This window comes from Chaetodon auriga, chromosome 18 (genome assembly GCF_051107435.1).
Source record: "Chaetodon auriga isolate fChaAug3 chromosome 18, fChaAug3.hap1, whole genome shotgun sequence".
NCBI classification, from domain to species: domain Eukaryota; kingdom Metazoa; phylum Chordata; class Actinopteri; order Chaetodontiformes; family Chaetodontidae; genus Chaetodon; species Chaetodon auriga.
The window spans coordinates 20,306,689-20,321,314 of NC_135091.1; the positions used below are offsets into that span (position 1 = coordinate 20,306,689).

Below are 14,626 nucleotides of genomic sequence, written 5' to 3' on the forward strand. Positions count from 1 at the left end.
AGGGCTTTCTCCTTTCACTTGTCTGGAAATGTTGAGGCCGCTTTGATTGTGCGGCCCAACAAATCCGACTTCTAAAGAAGGCAAGTCAATCAATGGACACACTTTTGGTGGTTGCACACACGGGCCTGACGGATTAAAGCTCCATGGGTCCCCTAAGCCTCGCCATTCCACTAAAGAAGGAACAGCACCCTCTACTGGTGAAAGAGGAGAAGAAAAGGCTTACAGCACCTGGTATTCCCAGGCGGTCTCCAATCCAAGTACTAACCAGGCCCGACCCTGCTTAGCTTCCGAGATCGGACGAGATCGGGCGTTGTCAGGCTGGTATGGCCATAAGCCGCAAGCACTGATGCACACAAGCTTTTTATACATGTGCCCTGTGTATGTACACTCTGGGCTGTGAGGGCTTTCTCCTTTCACTTGTCTGGAAATGTTGAGGCCGCTTTGATTGTGCGGCCCAACAAATCCGACTTCTAAAGAAGGCAAGTCAATCAATGGACACACTTTTGGTGGTTGCACACACGGGCCTGACGGATTAAAGCTCCATGGGTCCCCTAAGCCTGGCCATTCCACTAAAGAAGGAACAGCACCCTCTACTGGTGAAGAAAAGGCTTACAGCACCTGGTATTCCCAGGCGGTCTCCCATCCAAGTACTAACCAGGCCCGACCCTGCTTAGCTTCCGAGATCGGACGAGATCGGGCGTTGTCAGGCTGGTATGGCCGTAAGCCGCAAGCACTGATGCACACAAGCTTTTTATACATGTGCCCTGTGTATGTACACTCTGGGCTGTGAGGGCTTTCTCCTTTCACTTGTCTGGAAATGTTGAGGCCGCTTTGATTGTGCGGCCCAACAAATCCGACTTTTAAAGAAGGCAAGTCAATCAATGGACACACTTTTGGTGGTTGCACACACGGGCCTGACGGATTAAAGCTCCATGGGTCCCCTAAGCCTGGCCATTCCACTAAAGAAGGAACAGCACCCTCTACTGGTGAAGAAAAGGCTTACAGCACCTGGTATTCCCAGGCGGTCTCCCATCCAAGTACTAACCAGGCCCGACCCTGCTTAGCTTCCGAGATCGGACGAGATCGGGCGTTGTCAGGCTGGTATGGCCGTAAGCCGCAAGCACTGATGCACACAAGCTTTTTATACATGTGCCCTGTGTATGTACACTCTGGGCTGTGAGGGCTTTCTCCTTTCACTTGTCTGGAAATGTTGAGGCCGCTTTGATTGTGCGGCCCAACAAATCCGACTTTTAAAGAAGGCAAGTCAATCAATGGACACACTTTTGGTGGTTGCACACACGGGCCTGACGGATTATAGCTCCATGGGTCCCCTAAGCCTGGCCATTCCACTAAAGAAGGAACAGCACCCTCTACTGGTGAAGAAAAGGCTTACAGCACCTGGTATTCCCAGGCGGTCTCCCATCCAAGTACTAACCAGGCCCGACCCTGCTTAGCTTCCGAGATCGGGCGCTGTCAGGCTGGTATGGCCGTAAGCCGCAAGCACTGATGCACACAAGCTTTTTATACATGTGCCCTGTGTATGTACACTCTGGGGTGTGAGGGCTTTCTCCTTTCACTTGTCTGGAAATGTTGAGGCCGCTTTGATTGTGCGGCCCAACAAATCCGACTTCTAAAGAAGGCAAGTCAATCAATGGACACACTTTTGGTGGTTGCACACACGGGCCTGACGGATTAAAGCTCCATGGGTCCCCTAAGCCTGGCCATTCCACTAAAGAAGGAACAGCACCCTCTCCTGGTGAAAGAGGAGAAGAAAAGGCTTACAGCACCTGGTATTCCCAGGCGGTCTCCCATCCAAGTACTAACCAGGCCCGACCCTGCTTAGCTTCCGAGATCGGACGAGATCGGGCGTTGTCAGGCTGGTATGGCCGTAAGCCGCAAGCACTGATGCACACAAGCTTTTTATACATGTGCCCTGTGTATGTACACTCTGGGCTGTGAGAGCTTTCTCCTTTCACTTGTCTGGAAATGTTGAGGCCGCTTTGATTGTGCGGCCCAACAAATCCGACTTCTAAAGAAGGCAAGTCAATCAATGGACACACTTTTGGTGGTTGCACACACGGGCCTGACGGATTAAAGCTCCATGGGTCCCCTAAGCCTGGCCATTCCACTAAAGAAGGAACAGCACCCTCTACTGGTGAAGAAAAGGCTTACAGCACCTGGTATTCCCAGGCGGTCTCCCATCCAAGTACTAACCAGGCCCGACCCTGCTTAGCTTCCGAGATCGGACGAGATCGGGCGTTGTCAGGCTGGTATGGCCGTAAGCCGCAAGCACTGATGCACACAAGCTTTTTATACATGTGCCCTGTGTATGTACACTCTGGGCTGTGAGGGCTTTCTCCTTTCACTTGTCTGGAAATGTTGAGGCCGCTTTGATTGTGCGGCCCAACAAATCCGACTTCTAAAGAAGGCAAGTCAATCAATGGACACACTTTTGGTGGTTGCACACACGGGCCTGACGGATTAAAGCTCCATGGGTCCCCTAAGCCTGGCCATTCCACTAAAGAAGGAACAGCACCCTCTACTGGTGAAAGAGGAGAAGAAAAGGCTTACAGCACCTGGTATTCCCAGGCGGTCTCCCATCCAAGTACTAACCAGGCCCGACCCTGCTTAGCTTCCGAGATCGGACGAGATCGGGCGTTGTCAGGCTGGTATGGCCGTAAGCCGCAAGCACTGATGCACACAAGCTTTTTATACATGTGCCCTGTGTATGTACACTCTGGGCTGTGAGGGCTTTCTCCTTTCACTTGTCTGGAAATGTTGAGGCCGCTTTGATTGTGCGGCCCAACAAATCCGACTTCTAAAGAAGGCAAGTCAATCAATGGACACACTTTTGGTGGTTGCACACACGGGCCTGACGGATTAAAGCTCCATGGGTCCCCTAAGCCTGGCCATTCCACTAAAGAGGGAACAGCACCCTCTACTGGTGAAGAAAAGGCTTACAGCACCTGGTATTCCCAGGCGGTCTCCCATCCAAGTACTAACCAGGCCCGACCCTGCTTAGCTTCCGAGATCGGACGAGATCGGGCGTTGTCAGGCTGGTATGGCCGTAAGCCGCAAGCACTGATGCACACAAGCTTTTTATACATGTGCCCTGTGTATGTACACTCTGGGCTGTGAGGGCTTTCTCCTTTCACTTGTCTGGAAATGTTGAGGCCGCTTTGATTGTGCGGCCCAACAAATCCGACTTTTAAAGAAGGCAAGTCAATCAATGGACACACTTTTGGTGGTTGCACACACGGGCCTGACGGATTAAAGCTCCATGGGTCCCCTAAGCCTGGCCATTCCACTAAAGAAGGAACAGCACCCTCTACTGGTGAAAGAGGAGAAGAAAAGGCTTACAGCACCTGGTATTCCCAGGCGGTCTCCCATCCAAGTACTAACCAGGCCCGACCCTGCTTAGCTTCCGAGATCGGGCGCTGTCAGGCTGGTATGGCCGTAAGCCGCAAGCACTGATGCACACAAGCTTTTTATACATGTGCCCTGTGTATGTACACTCTGGGGTGTGAGGGCTTTCTCCTTTCACTTGTCTGGAAATGTTGAGGCCGCTTTGATTGTGCGGCCCAACAAATCCGACTTCTAAAGAAGGCAAGTCAATCAATGGACACACTTTTGGTGGTTGCACACACGGGCCTGACGGATTAAAGCTCCATGGGTCCCCTAAGCCTCGCCATTCCACTAAAGAAGGAACAGCACCCTCTACTGGTGAAAGAGGAGAAGAAAAGGCTTACAGCACCTGGTATTCCCAGGCGGTCTCCAATCCAAGTACTAACCAGGCCCGACCCTGCTTAGCTTCCGAGATCGGACGAGATCGGGCGTTGTCAGGCTGGTATGGCCATAAGCCGCAAGCACTGATGCACACAAGCTTTTTATACATGTGCCCTGTGTATGTACACTCTGGGCTGTGAGGGCTTTCTCCTTTCACTTGTCTGGAAATGTTGAGGCCGCTTTGATTGTGCGGCCCAACAAATCCGACTTCTAAAGAAGGCAAGTCAATCAATGGACACACTTTTGGTGGTTGCACACACGGGCCTGACGGATTAAAGCTCCATGGGTCCCCTAAGCCTGGCCATTCCACTAAAGAAGGAACAGCACCCTCTACTGGTGAAGAAAAGGCTTACAGCACCTGGTATTCCCAGGCGGTCTCCCATCCAAGTACTAACCAGGCCCGACCCTGCTTAGCTTCCGAGATCGGACGAGATCGGGCGTTGTCAGGCTGGTATGGCCGTAAGCCGCAAGCACTGATGCACACAAGCTTTTTATACATGTGCCCTGTTTATGTACACTCTGGGCTGTGAGGGCTTTCTCCTTTCACTTGTCTGGAAATGTTGAGGCCGCTTTGATTGTGCGGCCCAACAAATCCGACTTTTAAAGAAGGCAAGTCAATCAATGGACACACTTTTGGTGGTTGCACACACGGGCCTGACGGATTAAAGCTCCATGGGTCCCCTAAGCCTGGCCATTCCACTAAAGAAGGAACAGCACCCTCTACTGGTGAAGAAAAGGCTTACAGCACCTGGTATTCCCAGGCGGTCTCCCATCCAAGTACTAACCAGGCCCGACCCTGCTTAGCTTCCGAGATCGGACGAGATCGGGCGTTGTCAGGCTGGTATGGCCGTAAGCCGCAAGCACTGATGCACACAAGCTTTTTATACATGTGCCCTGTGTATGTACACTCTGGGCTGTGAGGGCTTTCTCCTTTCACTTGTCTGGAAATGTTGAGGCCGCTTTGATTGTGCGGCCCAACAAATCCGACTTTTAAAGAAGGCAAGTCAATCAATGGACACACTTTTGGTGGTTGCACACACGGGCCTGACGGATTATAGCTCCATGGGTCCCCTAAGCCTGGCCATTCCACTAAAGAAGGAACAGCACCCTCTACTGGTGAAGAAAAGGCTTACAGCACCTGGTATTCCCAGGCGGTCTCCCATCCAAGTACTAACCAGGCCCGACCCTGCTTAGCTTCCGAGATCGGGCGCTGTCAGGCTGGTATGGCCGTAAGCCGCAAGCACTGATGCACACAAGCTTTTTATACATGTGCCCTGTGTATGTACACTCTGGGGTGTGAGGGCTTTCTCCTTTCACTTGTCTGGAAATGTTGAGGCCGCTTTGATTGTGCGGCCCAACAAATCCGACTTCTAAAGAAGGCAAGTCAATCAATGGACACACTTTTGGTGGTTGCACACACGGGCCTGACGGATTAAAGCTCCATGGGTCCCCTAAGCCTGGCCATTCCACTAAAGAAGGAACAGCACCCTCTCCTGGTGAAAGAGGAGAAGAAAAGGCTTACAGCACCTGGTATTCCCAGGCGGTCTCCCATCCAAGTACTAACCAGGCCCGACCCTGCTTAGCTTCCGAGATCGGACGAGATCGGGCGTTGTCAGGCTGGTATGGCCGTAAGCCGCAAGCACTGATGCACACAAGCTTTTTATACATGTGCCCTGTGTATGTACACTCTGGGCTGTGAGGGCTTTCTCCTTTCACTTGTCTGGAAATGTTGAGGCCGCTTTGATTGTGCGGCCCAACAAATCCGACTTCTAAAGAAGGCAAGTCAATCAATGGACACACTTTTGGTGGTTGCACACACGGGCCTGACGGATTAAAGCTCCATGGGTCCCCTAAGCCTGGCCATTCCACTAAAGAAGGAACAGCACCCTCTACTGGTGAAGAAAAGGCTTACAGCACCTGGTATTCCCAGGCGGTCTCCCATCCAAGTACTAACCAGGCCCGACCCTGCTTAGCTTCCGAGATCGGACGAGATCGGGCGTTGTCAGGCTGGTATGGCCGTAAGCCGCAAGCACTGATGCACACAAGCTTTTTATACATGTGCCCTGTGTATGTACACTCTGGGCTGTGAGGGCTTTCTCCTTTCACTTGTCTGGAAATGTTGAGGCCGCTTTGATTGTGCGGCCCAACAAATCCGACTTCTAAAGAAGGCAAGTCAATCAATGGACACACTTTTGGTGGTTGCACACACGGGCCTGACGGATTAAAGCTCCATGGGTCCCCTAAGCCTGGCCATTCCACTAAAGAAGGAACAGCACCCTCTACTGGTGAAGAAAAGGCTTACAGCACCTGGTATTCCCAGGCGGTCTCCCATCCAAGTACTAACCAGGCCCGACCCTGCTTAGCTTCCGAGATCGGACGAGATCGGGCGTTGTCAGGCTGGTATGGCCGTAAGCCGCAAGCACTGATGCACACAAGCTTTTTATACATGTGCCCTGTGTATGTACACTCTGGGCTGTGAGGGCTTTCTCCTTTCACTTGTCTGGAAATGTTGAGGCCGCTTTGATTGTGCGGCCCAACAAATCCGACTTCTAAAGAAGGCAAGTCAATCAATGGACACACTTTTGGTGGTTGCACACACGGGCCTGACGGATTAAAGCTCCATGGGTCCCCTAAGCCTGGCCATTCCACTAAAGAAGGAACAGCACCCTCTACTGGTGAAAGAGGAGAAGAAAAGGCTTACAGCACCTGGTATTCCCAGGCGGTCTCCCATCCAAGTACTAACCAGGCCCGACCCTGCTTAGCTTCCGAGATCGGACGAGATCGGGCGTTGTCAGGCTGGTATGGCCGTAAGCCGCAAGCACTGATGCACACAAGCTTTTTATACATGTGCCCTGTGTATGTACACTCTGGGCTGTGAGGGCTTTCTCCTTTCACTTGTCTGGAAATGTTGAGGCCGCTTTGATTGTGCGGCCCAACAAATCCGACTTTTAAAGAAGGCAAGTCAATCAATGGACACACTTTTGGTGGTTGCACACACGGGCCTGACGGATTAAAGCTCCATGGGTCCCCTAAGCCTGGCCATTCCACTAAAGAAGGAACAGCACCCTCTACTGGTGAAAGAGGAGAAGAAAAGGCTTACAGCACCTGGTATTCCCAGGCGGTCTCCCATCCAAGTACTAACCAGGCCCGACCCTGCTTAGCTTCCGAGATCGGGCGCTGTCAGGCTGGTATGGCCATAAGCCGCAAGCACTGATGCACACAAGCTTTTTATACATGTGCCCTGTGTATGTACACTCTGGGGTGTGAGGGCTTTCTCCTTTCACTTGTCTGGAAATGTTGAGGCCGCTTTGATTGTGCGGCCCAACAAATCCGACTTCTAAAGAAGGCAAGTCAATCAATGGACACACTTTTGGTGGTTGCACACACGGGCCTGACGGATTAAAGCTCCATGGGTCCCCTAAGCCTCGCCATTCCACTAAAGAAGGAACAGCACCCTCTACTGGTGAAAGAGGAGAAGAAAAGGCTTACAGCACCTGGTATTCCCAGGCGGTCTCCAATCCAAGTACTAACCAGGCCCGACCCTGCTTAGCTTCCGAGATCGGACGAGATCGGGCGTTGTCAGGCTGGTATGGCCATAAGCCGCAAGCACTGATGCACACAAGCTTTTTATACATGTGCCCTGTGTATGTACACTCTGGGCTGTGAGGGCTTTCTCCTTTCACTTGTCTGGAAATGTTGAGGCCGCTTTGATTGTGCGGCCCAACAAATCCGACTTCTAAAGAAGGCAAGTCAATCAATGGACACACTTTTGGTGGTTGCACACACGGGCCTGACGGATTAAAGCTCCATGGGTCCCCTAAGCCTGGCCATTCCACTAAAGAAGGAACAGCACCCTCTACTGGTGAAGAAAAGGCTTACAGCACCTGGTATTCCCAGGCTGTCTCCCATCCAAGTACTAACCAGGCCCGACCCTGCTTAGCTTCCGAGATCGGACGAGATCGGGCGTTGTCAGGCTGGTATGGCCGTAAGCCGCAAGCACTGATGCACACAAGCTTTTTATACATGTGCCCTGTGTATGTACACTCTGGGCTGTGAGGGCTTTCTCCTTTCACTTGTCTGGAAATGTTGAGGCCGCTTTGATTGTGCGGCCCAACAAATCCGACTTTTAAAGAAGGCAAGTCAATCAATGGACACACTTTTGGTGGTTGCACACACGGGCCTGACGGATTAAAGCTCCATGGGTCCCCTAAGCCTGGCCATTCCACTAAAGAAGGAACAGCACCCTCTACTGGTGAAGAAAAGGCTTACAGCACCTGGTATTCCCAGGCGGTCTCCCATCCAAGTACTAACCAGGCCCGACCCTGCTTAGCTTCCGAGATCGGACGAGATCGGGCGTTGTCAGGCTGGTATGGCCGTAAGCCGCAAGCACTGATGCACACAAGCTTTTTATACATGTGTCCTGTGTATGTACACTCTGGGCTGTGAGGGCTTTCTCCTTTCACTTGTCTGGAAATGTTGAGGCCGCTTTGATTGTGCGGCCCAACAAATCCGACTTTTAAAGAAGGCAAGTCAATCAATGGACACACTTTTGGTGGTTGCACACACGGGCCTGACGGATTATAGCTCCATGGGTCCCCTAAGCCTGGCCATTCCACTAAAGAAGGAACAGCACCCTCTACTGGTGAAGAAAAGGCTTACAGCACCTGGTATTCCCAGGCGGTCTCCCATCCAAGTACTAACCAGGCCCGACCCTGCTTAGCTTCCGAGATCGGGCGCTGTCAGGCTGGTATGGCCGTAAGCCGCAAGCACTGATGCACACAAGCTTTTTATACATGTGCCCTGTGTATGTACACTCTGGGGTGTGAGGGCTTTCTCCTTTCACTTGTCTGGAAATGTTGAGGCCGCTTTGATTGTGCGGCCCAACAAATCCGACTTTTAAAGAAGGCAAGTCAATCAATGGACACACTTTTGGTGGTTGCACACACGGGCCTGACGGATTAAAGCTCCATGGGTCCCCTAAGCCTGGCCATTCCACTAAAGAAGGAACAGCACCCTCTACTGGTGAAAGAGGAGAAGAAAAGGCTTACAGCACCTGGTATTCCCAGGCGGTCTCCCATCCAAGTACTAACCAGGCCCGACCCTGCTTAGCTTCCGAGATCGGGCGCTGTCAGGCTGGTATGGCCGTAAGCCGCAAGCACTGATGCACACAAGCTTTTTATACATGTGCCCTGTGTATGTACACTCTGGGGTGTGAGGGCTTTCTCCTTTCACTTGTCTGGAAATGTTGAGGCCGCTTTGATTGTGCGGCCCAACAAATCCGACTTCTAAAGAAGGCAAGTCAATCAATGGACACACTTTTGGTGGTTGCACACACGGGCCTGACGGATTAAAGCTCCATGGGTCCCCTAAGCCTGGCCATTCCACTAAAGAAGGAACAGCACCCTCTCCTGGTGAAAGAGGAGAAGAAAAGGCTTACAGCACCTGGTATTCCCAGGCGGTCTCCCATCCAAGTACTAACCAGGCCCGACCCTGCTTAGCTTCCGAGATCGGACGAGATCGGGCGTTGTCAGGCTGGTATGGCCGTAAGCCGCAAGCACTGATGCACACAAGCTTTTTATACATGTGCCCTGTGTATGTACACTCTGGGCTGTGAGGGCTTTCTCCTTTCACTTGTCTGGAAATGTTGAGGCCGCTTTGATTGTGCGGCCCAACAAATCCGACTTCTAAAGAAGGCAAGTCAATCAATGGACACACTTTTGGTGGTTGCACACACGGGCCTGACGGATTAAAGCTCCATGGGTCCCCTAAGCCTGGCCATTCCACTAAAGAAGGAACAGCACCCTCTACTGGTGAAGAAAAGGCTTACAGCACCTGGTATTCCCAGGCGGTCTCCCATCCAAGTACTAACCAGGCCCGACCCTGCTTAGCTTCCGAGATCGGACGAGATCGGGCGTTGTCAGGCTGGTATGGCCGTAAGCCGCAAGCACTGATGCACACAAGCTTTTTATACATGTGCCCTGTGTATGTACACTCTGGGCTGTGAGGGCTTTCTCCTTTCACTTGTCTGGAAATGTTGAGGCCGCTTTGATTGTGCGGCCCAACAAATCCGACTTCTAAAGAAGGCAAGTCAATCAATGGACACACTTTTGGTGGTTGCACACACGGGCCTGACGGATTAAAGCTCCATGGGTCCCCTAAGCCTGGCCATTCCACTAAAGAAGGAACAGCACCCTCTACTGGTGAAAGAGCAGAAGAAAAGGCTTACAGCACCTGGTATTCCCAGGCGGTCTCCCATCCAAGTACTAACCAGGCCCGACCCTGCTTAGCTTCCGAGATCGGACGAGATCGGGCGTTGTCAGGCTGGTATGGCCGTAAGCCGCAAGCACTGATGCACACAAGCTTTTTATACATGTGCCCTGTGTATGTACACTCTGGGCTGTGAGGGCTTTCTCCTTTCACTTGTCTGGAAATGTTGAGGCCGCTTTGATTGTGCGGCCCAACAAATCCGACTTCTAAAGAAGGCAAGTCAATCAATGGACACACTTTTGGTGGTTGCACACACGGGCCTGACGGATTAAAGCTCCATGGGTCCCCTAAGCCTGGCCATTCCACTAAAGAGGGAACAGCACCCTCTACTGGTGAAGAAAAGGCTTACAGCACCTGGTATTCCCAGGCGGTCTCCCATCCAAGTACTAACCAGGCCCGACCCTGCTTAGCTTCCGAGATCGGACGAGATCGGGCGTTGTCAGGCTGGTATGGCCGTAAGCCGCAAGCACTGATGCACACAAGCTTTTTATACATGTGCCCTGTGTATGTACACTCTGGGCTGTGAGGGCTTTCTCCTTTCACTTGTCTGGAAATGTTGAGGCCGCTTTGATTGTGCGGCCCAACAAATCCGACTTTTAAAGAAGGCAAGTCAATCAATGGACACACTTTTGGTGGTTGCACACACGGGCCTGACGGATTAAAGCTCCATGGGTCCCCTAAGCCTGGCCATTCCACTAAAGAAGGAACAGCACCCTCTACTGGTGAAAGAGGAGAAGAAAAGGCTTACAGCACCTGGTATTCCCAGGCGGTCTCCCATCCAAGTACTAACCAGGCCCGACCCTGCTTAGCTTCCGAGATCGGGCGCTGTCAGGCTGGTATGGCCGTAAGCCGCAAGCACTGATGCACACAAGCTTTTTATACATGTGCCCTGTGTATGTACACTCTGGGGTGTGAGGGCTTTCTCCTTTCACTTGTCTGGAAATGTTGAGGCCGCTTTGATTGTGCGGCCCAACAAATCCGACTTCTAAAGAAGGCAAGTCAATCAATGGACACACTTTTGGTGGTTGCACACACGGGCCTGACGGATTAAAGCTCCATGGGTCCCCTAAGCCTCGCCATTCCACTAAAGAAGGAACAGCACCCTCTACTGGTGAAGAAAAGGCTTACAGCACCTGGTATTCCCAGGCGGTCTCCCATCCAAGTACTAACCAGGCCCGACCCTGCTTAGCTTCCGAGATCGGACGAGATCGGGCGTTGTCAGGCTGGTATGGCCGTAAGCCGCAAGCACTGATGCACACAAGCTTTTTATACATGTGCCCTGTGTATGTACACTCTGGGCTGTGAGGGCTTTCTCCTTTCACTTGTCTGGAAATGTTGAGGCCGCTTTGATTGTGCGGCCCAACAAATCCGACTTTTAAAGAAGGCAAGTCAATCAATGGACACACTTTTGGTGGTTGCACACACGGGCCTGACGGATTAAAGCTCCATGGGTCCCCTAAGCCTGGCCATTCCACTAAAGAAGGAACAGCACCCTCTACTGGTGAAAGAGGAGAAGAAAAGGCTTACAGCACCTGGTATTCCCAGGCGGTCTCCCATCCAAGTACTAACCAGGCCCGACCCTGCTTAGCTTCCGAGATCGGGCGCTGTCAGGCTGGTATGGCCGTAAGCCGCAAGCACTGATGCACACAAGCTTTTTATACATGTGCCCTGTGTATGTACACTCTGGGGTGTGAGGGCTTTCTCCTTTCACTTGTCTGGAAATGTTGAGGCCGCTTTGATTGTGCGGCCCAACAAATCCGACTTCTAAAGAAGGCAAGTCAATCAATGGACACACTTTTGGTGGTTGCACACACGGGCCTGACGGATTAAAGCTCCATGGGTCCCCTAAGCCTCGCCATTCCACTAAAGAAGGAACAGCACCCTCTACTGGTGAAAGAGGAGAAGAAAAGGCTTACAGCACCTGGTATTCCCAGGCGGTCTCCAATCCAAGTACTAACCAGGCCCGACCCTGCTTAGCTTCCGAGATCGGACGAGATCGGGCGTTGTCAGGCTGGTATGGCCATAAGCCGCAAGCACTGATGCACACAAGCTTTTTATACATGTGCCCTGTGTATGTACACTCTGGGCTGTGAGGGCTTTCTCCTTTCACTTGTCTGGAAATGTTGAGGCCGCTTTGATTGTGCGGCCCAACAAATCCGACTTCTAAAGAAGGCAAGTCAATCAATGGACACACTTTTGGTGGTTGCACACACGGGCCTGACGGATTAAAGCTCCATGGGTCCCCTAAGCCTGGCCATTCCACTAAAGAAGGAACAGCACCCTCTACTGGTGAAGAAAAGGCTTACAGCACCTGGTATTCCCAGGCGGTCTCCCATCCAAGTACTAACCAGGCCCGACCCTGCTTAGCTTCCGAGATCGGACGAGATCGGGCGTTGTCAGGCTGGTATGGCCGTAAGCCGCAAGCACTGATGCACACAAGCTTTTTATACATGTGCCCTGTTTATGTACACTCTGGGCTGTGAGGGCTTTCTCCTTTCACTTGTCTGGAAATGTTGAGGCCGCTTTGATTGTGCGGCCCAACAAATCCGACTTTTAAAGAAGGCAAGTCAATCAATGGACACACTTTTGGTGGTTGCACACACGGGCCTGACGGATTAAAGCTCCATGGGTCCCCTAAGCCTGGCCATTCCACTAAAGAAGGAACAGCACCCTCTACTGGTGAAGAAAAGGCTTACAGCACCTGGTATTCCCAGGCGGTCTCCCATCCAAGTACTAACCAGGCCCGACCCTGCTTAGCTTCCGAGATCGGACGAGATCGGGCGTTGTCAGGCTGGTATGGCCGTAAGCCGCAAGCACTGATGCACACAAGCTTTTTATACATGTGCCCTGTGTATGTACACTCTGGGCTGTGAGGGCTTTCTCCTTTCACTTGTCTGGAAATGTTGAGGCCGCTTTGATTGTGCGGCCCAACAAATCCGACTTTTAAAGAAGGCAAGTCAATCAATGGACACACTTTTGGTGGTTGCACACACGGGCCTGACGGATTATAGCTCCATGGGTCCCCTAAGCCTGGCCATTCCACTAAAGAAGGAACAGCACCCTCTACTGGTGAAGAAAAGGCTTACAGCACCTGGTATTCCCAGGCGGTCTCCCATCCAAGTACTAACCAGGCCCGACCCTGCTTAGCTTCCGAGATCGGGCGCTGTCAGGCTGGTATGGCCGTAAGCCGCAAGCACTGATGCACACAAGCTTTTTATACATGTGCCCTGTGTATGTACACTCTGGGGTGTGAGGGCTTTCTCCTTTCACTTGTCTGGAAATGTTGAGGCCGCTTTGATTGTGCGGCCCAACAAATCCGACTTCTAAAGAAGGCAAGTCAATCAATGGACACACTTTTGGTGGTTGCACACACGGGCCTGACGGATTAAAGCTCCATGGGTCCCCTAAGCCTGGCCATTCCACTAAAGAAGGAACAGCACCCTCTCCTGGTGAAAGAGGAGAAGAAAAGGCTTACAGCACCTGGTATTCCCAGGCGGTCTCCCATCCAAGTACTAACCAGGCCCGACCCTGCTTAGCTTCCGAGATCGGACGAGATCGGGCGTTGTCAGGCTGGTATGGCCGTAAGCCGCAAGCACTGATGCACACAAGCTTTTTATACATGTGCCCTGTGTATGTACACTCTGGGCTGTGAGGGCTTTCTCCTTTCACTTGTCTGGAAATGTTGAGGCCGCTTTGATTGTGCGGCCCAACAAATCCGACTTCTAAAGAAGGCAAGTCAATCAATGGACACACTTTTGGTGGTTGCACACACGGGCCTGACGGATTAAAGCTCCATGGGTCCCCTAAGCCTGGCCATTCCACTAAAGAAGGAACAGCACCCTCTACTGGTGAAGAAAAGGCTTACAGCACCTGGTATTCCCAGGCGGTCTCCCATCCAAGTACTAACCAGGCCCGACCCTGCTTAGCTTCCGAGATCGGACGAGATCGGGCGTTGTCAGGCTGGTATGGCCGTAAGCCGCAAGCACTGATGCACACAAGCTTTTTATACATGTGCCCTGTGTATGTACACTCTGGGCTGTGAGGGCTTTCTCCTTTCACTTGTCTGGAAATGTTGAGGCCGCTTTGATTGTGCGGCCCAACAAATCCGACTTCTAAAGAAGGCAAGTCAATCAATGGACACACTTTTGGTGGTTGCACACACGGGCCTGACGGATTAAAGCTCCATGGGTCCCCTAAGCCTGGCCATTCCACTAAAGAAGGAACAGCACCCTCTACTGGTGAAAGAGGAGAAGAAAAGGCTTACAGCACCTGGTATTCCCAGGCGGTCTCCCATCCAAGTACTAACCAGGCCCGACCCTGCTTAGCTTCCGAGATCGGACGAGATCGGGCGTTGTCAGGCTGGTATGGCCGTAAGCCGCAAGCACTGATGCACACAAGCTTTTTATACATGTGCCCTGTGTATGTACACTCTGGGCTGTGAGGGCTTTCTCCTTTCACTTGTCTGGAAATGTTGAGGCCGCTTTGATTGTGCGGCCCAACAAATCCGACTTTTAAAGAAGGCAAGTCAATCAATGGACACACTTTTGGTGGTTGCACACACGGGCCTGACGGA

General features: G+C 52.1%; 28 non-coding genes and 9 pseudogenes across 28 annotated transcripts; all 37 read right to left on the reverse strand.

Annotated features, from left to right (window-relative positions):
• Window positions 1-216: 216 nt before the first annotated feature.
• On the reverse strand, window positions 217-335 carry LOC143336893 (5S ribosomal RNA). The gene has a single exon (XR_013078636.1). It is a non-coding gene; the product is annotated as a 5S ribosomal RNA (ribosomal RNA).
• Window positions 336-606: 271 nt separating this feature from the next.
• On the reverse strand, window positions 607-725 carry LOC143337242 (5S ribosomal RNA). Its single transcript, XR_013078888.1, has one exon. It is a non-coding gene; the product is annotated as a 5S ribosomal RNA (ribosomal RNA).
• Window positions 726-996: 271 nt separating this feature from the next.
• LOC143337243 (5S ribosomal RNA) lies at window positions 997-1,115 on the reverse strand. The gene has a single exon (XR_013078889.1). It is a non-coding gene; the product is annotated as a 5S ribosomal RNA (ribosomal RNA).
• Window positions 1,116-1,386: 271 nt separating this feature from the next.
• LOC143336942 (5S ribosomal RNA) lies at window positions 1,387-1,495 on the reverse strand (annotated as a pseudogene).
• A 280-nt stretch (window positions 1,496-1,775) lies between these two features.
• LOC143337244 (5S ribosomal RNA) lies at window positions 1,776-1,894 on the reverse strand. The gene has a single exon (XR_013078890.1). It is a non-coding gene; the product is annotated as a 5S ribosomal RNA (ribosomal RNA).
• A 271-nt stretch (window positions 1,895-2,165) lies between these two features.
• On the reverse strand, window positions 2,166-2,284 carry LOC143337245 (5S ribosomal RNA). The gene has a single exon (XR_013078891.1). It is a non-coding gene; the product is annotated as a 5S ribosomal RNA (ribosomal RNA).
• A 280-nt stretch (window positions 2,285-2,564) lies between these two features.
• LOC143337246 (5S ribosomal RNA) lies at window positions 2,565-2,683 on the reverse strand. Its single transcript, XR_013078892.1, has one exon. It is a non-coding gene; the product is annotated as a 5S ribosomal RNA (ribosomal RNA).
• Window positions 2,684-2,954: 271 nt separating this feature from the next.
• Window positions 2,955-3,073, reverse strand: LOC143337247 (5S ribosomal RNA). The gene has a single exon (XR_013078893.1). It is a non-coding gene; the product is annotated as a 5S ribosomal RNA (ribosomal RNA).
• Window positions 3,074-3,353: 280 nt separating this feature from the next.
• Window positions 3,354-3,462, reverse strand: LOC143336943 (5S ribosomal RNA; annotated as a pseudogene).
• Window positions 3,463-3,742: 280 nt separating this feature from the next.
• LOC143336895 (5S ribosomal RNA) lies at window positions 3,743-3,861 on the reverse strand. Its single transcript, XR_013078638.1, has one exon. It is a non-coding gene; the product is annotated as a 5S ribosomal RNA (ribosomal RNA).
• Window positions 3,862-4,132: 271 nt separating this feature from the next.
• On the reverse strand, window positions 4,133-4,251 carry LOC143337248 (5S ribosomal RNA). Its single transcript, XR_013078894.1, has one exon. It is a non-coding gene; the product is annotated as a 5S ribosomal RNA (ribosomal RNA).
• Window positions 4,252-4,522: 271 nt separating this feature from the next.
• LOC143337249 (5S ribosomal RNA) lies at window positions 4,523-4,641 on the reverse strand. Its single transcript, XR_013078895.1, has one exon. It is a non-coding gene; the product is annotated as a 5S ribosomal RNA (ribosomal RNA).
• A 271-nt stretch (window positions 4,642-4,912) lies between these two features.
• On the reverse strand, window positions 4,913-5,021 carry LOC143336944 (5S ribosomal RNA; annotated as a pseudogene).
• Window positions 5,022-5,301: 280 nt separating this feature from the next.
• LOC143337251 (5S ribosomal RNA) lies at window positions 5,302-5,420 on the reverse strand. Its single transcript, XR_013078897.1, has one exon. It is a non-coding gene; the product is annotated as a 5S ribosomal RNA (ribosomal RNA).
• A 271-nt stretch (window positions 5,421-5,691) lies between these two features.
• On the reverse strand, window positions 5,692-5,810 carry LOC143337253 (5S ribosomal RNA). Its single transcript, XR_013078898.1, has one exon. It is a non-coding gene; the product is annotated as a 5S ribosomal RNA (ribosomal RNA).
• Window positions 5,811-6,081: 271 nt separating this feature from the next.
• On the reverse strand, window positions 6,082-6,200 carry LOC143337254 (5S ribosomal RNA). The gene has a single exon (XR_013078899.1). It is a non-coding gene; the product is annotated as a 5S ribosomal RNA (ribosomal RNA).
• A 280-nt stretch (window positions 6,201-6,480) lies between these two features.
• On the reverse strand, window positions 6,481-6,599 carry LOC143337255 (5S ribosomal RNA). The gene has a single exon (XR_013078900.1). It is a non-coding gene; the product is annotated as a 5S ribosomal RNA (ribosomal RNA).
• Window positions 6,600-6,879: 280 nt separating this feature from the next.
• LOC143337016 (5S ribosomal RNA) lies at window positions 6,880-6,988 on the reverse strand (annotated as a pseudogene).
• Window positions 6,989-7,268: 280 nt separating this feature from the next.
• Window positions 7,269-7,387, reverse strand: LOC143336896 (5S ribosomal RNA). The gene has a single exon (XR_013078639.1). It is a non-coding gene; the product is annotated as a 5S ribosomal RNA (ribosomal RNA).
• A 271-nt stretch (window positions 7,388-7,658) lies between these two features.
• Window positions 7,659-7,777, reverse strand: LOC143336886 (5S ribosomal RNA). Its single transcript, XR_013078629.1, has one exon. It is a non-coding gene; the product is annotated as a 5S ribosomal RNA (ribosomal RNA).
• A 271-nt stretch (window positions 7,778-8,048) lies between these two features.
• Window positions 8,049-8,167, reverse strand: LOC143337256 (5S ribosomal RNA). Its single transcript, XR_013078901.1, has one exon. It is a non-coding gene; the product is annotated as a 5S ribosomal RNA (ribosomal RNA).
• Window positions 8,168-8,438: 271 nt separating this feature from the next.
• Window positions 8,439-8,547, reverse strand: LOC143336945 (5S ribosomal RNA; annotated as a pseudogene).
• Window positions 8,548-8,827: 280 nt separating this feature from the next.
• LOC143336946 (5S ribosomal RNA) lies at window positions 8,828-8,936 on the reverse strand (annotated as a pseudogene).
• Window positions 8,937-9,216: 280 nt separating this feature from the next.
• LOC143337258 (5S ribosomal RNA) lies at window positions 9,217-9,335 on the reverse strand. The gene has a single exon (XR_013078903.1). It is a non-coding gene; the product is annotated as a 5S ribosomal RNA (ribosomal RNA).
• A 271-nt stretch (window positions 9,336-9,606) lies between these two features.
• LOC143337259 (5S ribosomal RNA) lies at window positions 9,607-9,725 on the reverse strand. Its single transcript, XR_013078904.1, has one exon. It is a non-coding gene; the product is annotated as a 5S ribosomal RNA (ribosomal RNA).
• A 280-nt stretch (window positions 9,726-10,005) lies between these two features.
• LOC143337260 (5S ribosomal RNA) lies at window positions 10,006-10,124 on the reverse strand. The gene has a single exon (XR_013078905.1). It is a non-coding gene; the product is annotated as a 5S ribosomal RNA (ribosomal RNA).
• Window positions 10,125-10,395: 271 nt separating this feature from the next.
• Window positions 10,396-10,514, reverse strand: LOC143337261 (5S ribosomal RNA). The gene has a single exon (XR_013078906.1). It is a non-coding gene; the product is annotated as a 5S ribosomal RNA (ribosomal RNA).
• A 280-nt stretch (window positions 10,515-10,794) lies between these two features.
• LOC143336947 (5S ribosomal RNA) lies at window positions 10,795-10,903 on the reverse strand (annotated as a pseudogene).
• A 271-nt stretch (window positions 10,904-11,174) lies between these two features.
• Window positions 11,175-11,293, reverse strand: LOC143337262 (5S ribosomal RNA). Its single transcript, XR_013078907.1, has one exon. It is a non-coding gene; the product is annotated as a 5S ribosomal RNA (ribosomal RNA).
• Window positions 11,294-11,573: 280 nt separating this feature from the next.
• Window positions 11,574-11,682, reverse strand: LOC143336948 (5S ribosomal RNA; annotated as a pseudogene).
• A 280-nt stretch (window positions 11,683-11,962) lies between these two features.
• LOC143336897 (5S ribosomal RNA) lies at window positions 11,963-12,081 on the reverse strand. The gene has a single exon (XR_013078640.1). It is a non-coding gene; the product is annotated as a 5S ribosomal RNA (ribosomal RNA).
• Window positions 12,082-12,352: 271 nt separating this feature from the next.
• On the reverse strand, window positions 12,353-12,471 carry LOC143337264 (5S ribosomal RNA). The gene has a single exon (XR_013078909.1). It is a non-coding gene; the product is annotated as a 5S ribosomal RNA (ribosomal RNA).
• A 271-nt stretch (window positions 12,472-12,742) lies between these two features.
• On the reverse strand, window positions 12,743-12,861 carry LOC143337265 (5S ribosomal RNA). Its single transcript, XR_013078910.1, has one exon. It is a non-coding gene; the product is annotated as a 5S ribosomal RNA (ribosomal RNA).
• Window positions 12,862-13,132: 271 nt separating this feature from the next.
• LOC143336949 (5S ribosomal RNA) lies at window positions 13,133-13,241 on the reverse strand (annotated as a pseudogene).
• Window positions 13,242-13,521: 280 nt separating this feature from the next.
• On the reverse strand, window positions 13,522-13,640 carry LOC143337266 (5S ribosomal RNA). The gene has a single exon (XR_013078911.1). It is a non-coding gene; the product is annotated as a 5S ribosomal RNA (ribosomal RNA).
• A 271-nt stretch (window positions 13,641-13,911) lies between these two features.
• On the reverse strand, window positions 13,912-14,030 carry LOC143337267 (5S ribosomal RNA). Its single transcript, XR_013078912.1, has one exon. It is a non-coding gene; the product is annotated as a 5S ribosomal RNA (ribosomal RNA).
• Window positions 14,031-14,310: 280 nt separating this feature from the next.
• On the reverse strand, window positions 14,311-14,429 carry LOC143337269 (5S ribosomal RNA). The gene has a single exon (XR_013078913.1). It is a non-coding gene; the product is annotated as a 5S ribosomal RNA (ribosomal RNA).
• Window positions 14,430-14,626: the final 197 nt, after the last annotated feature.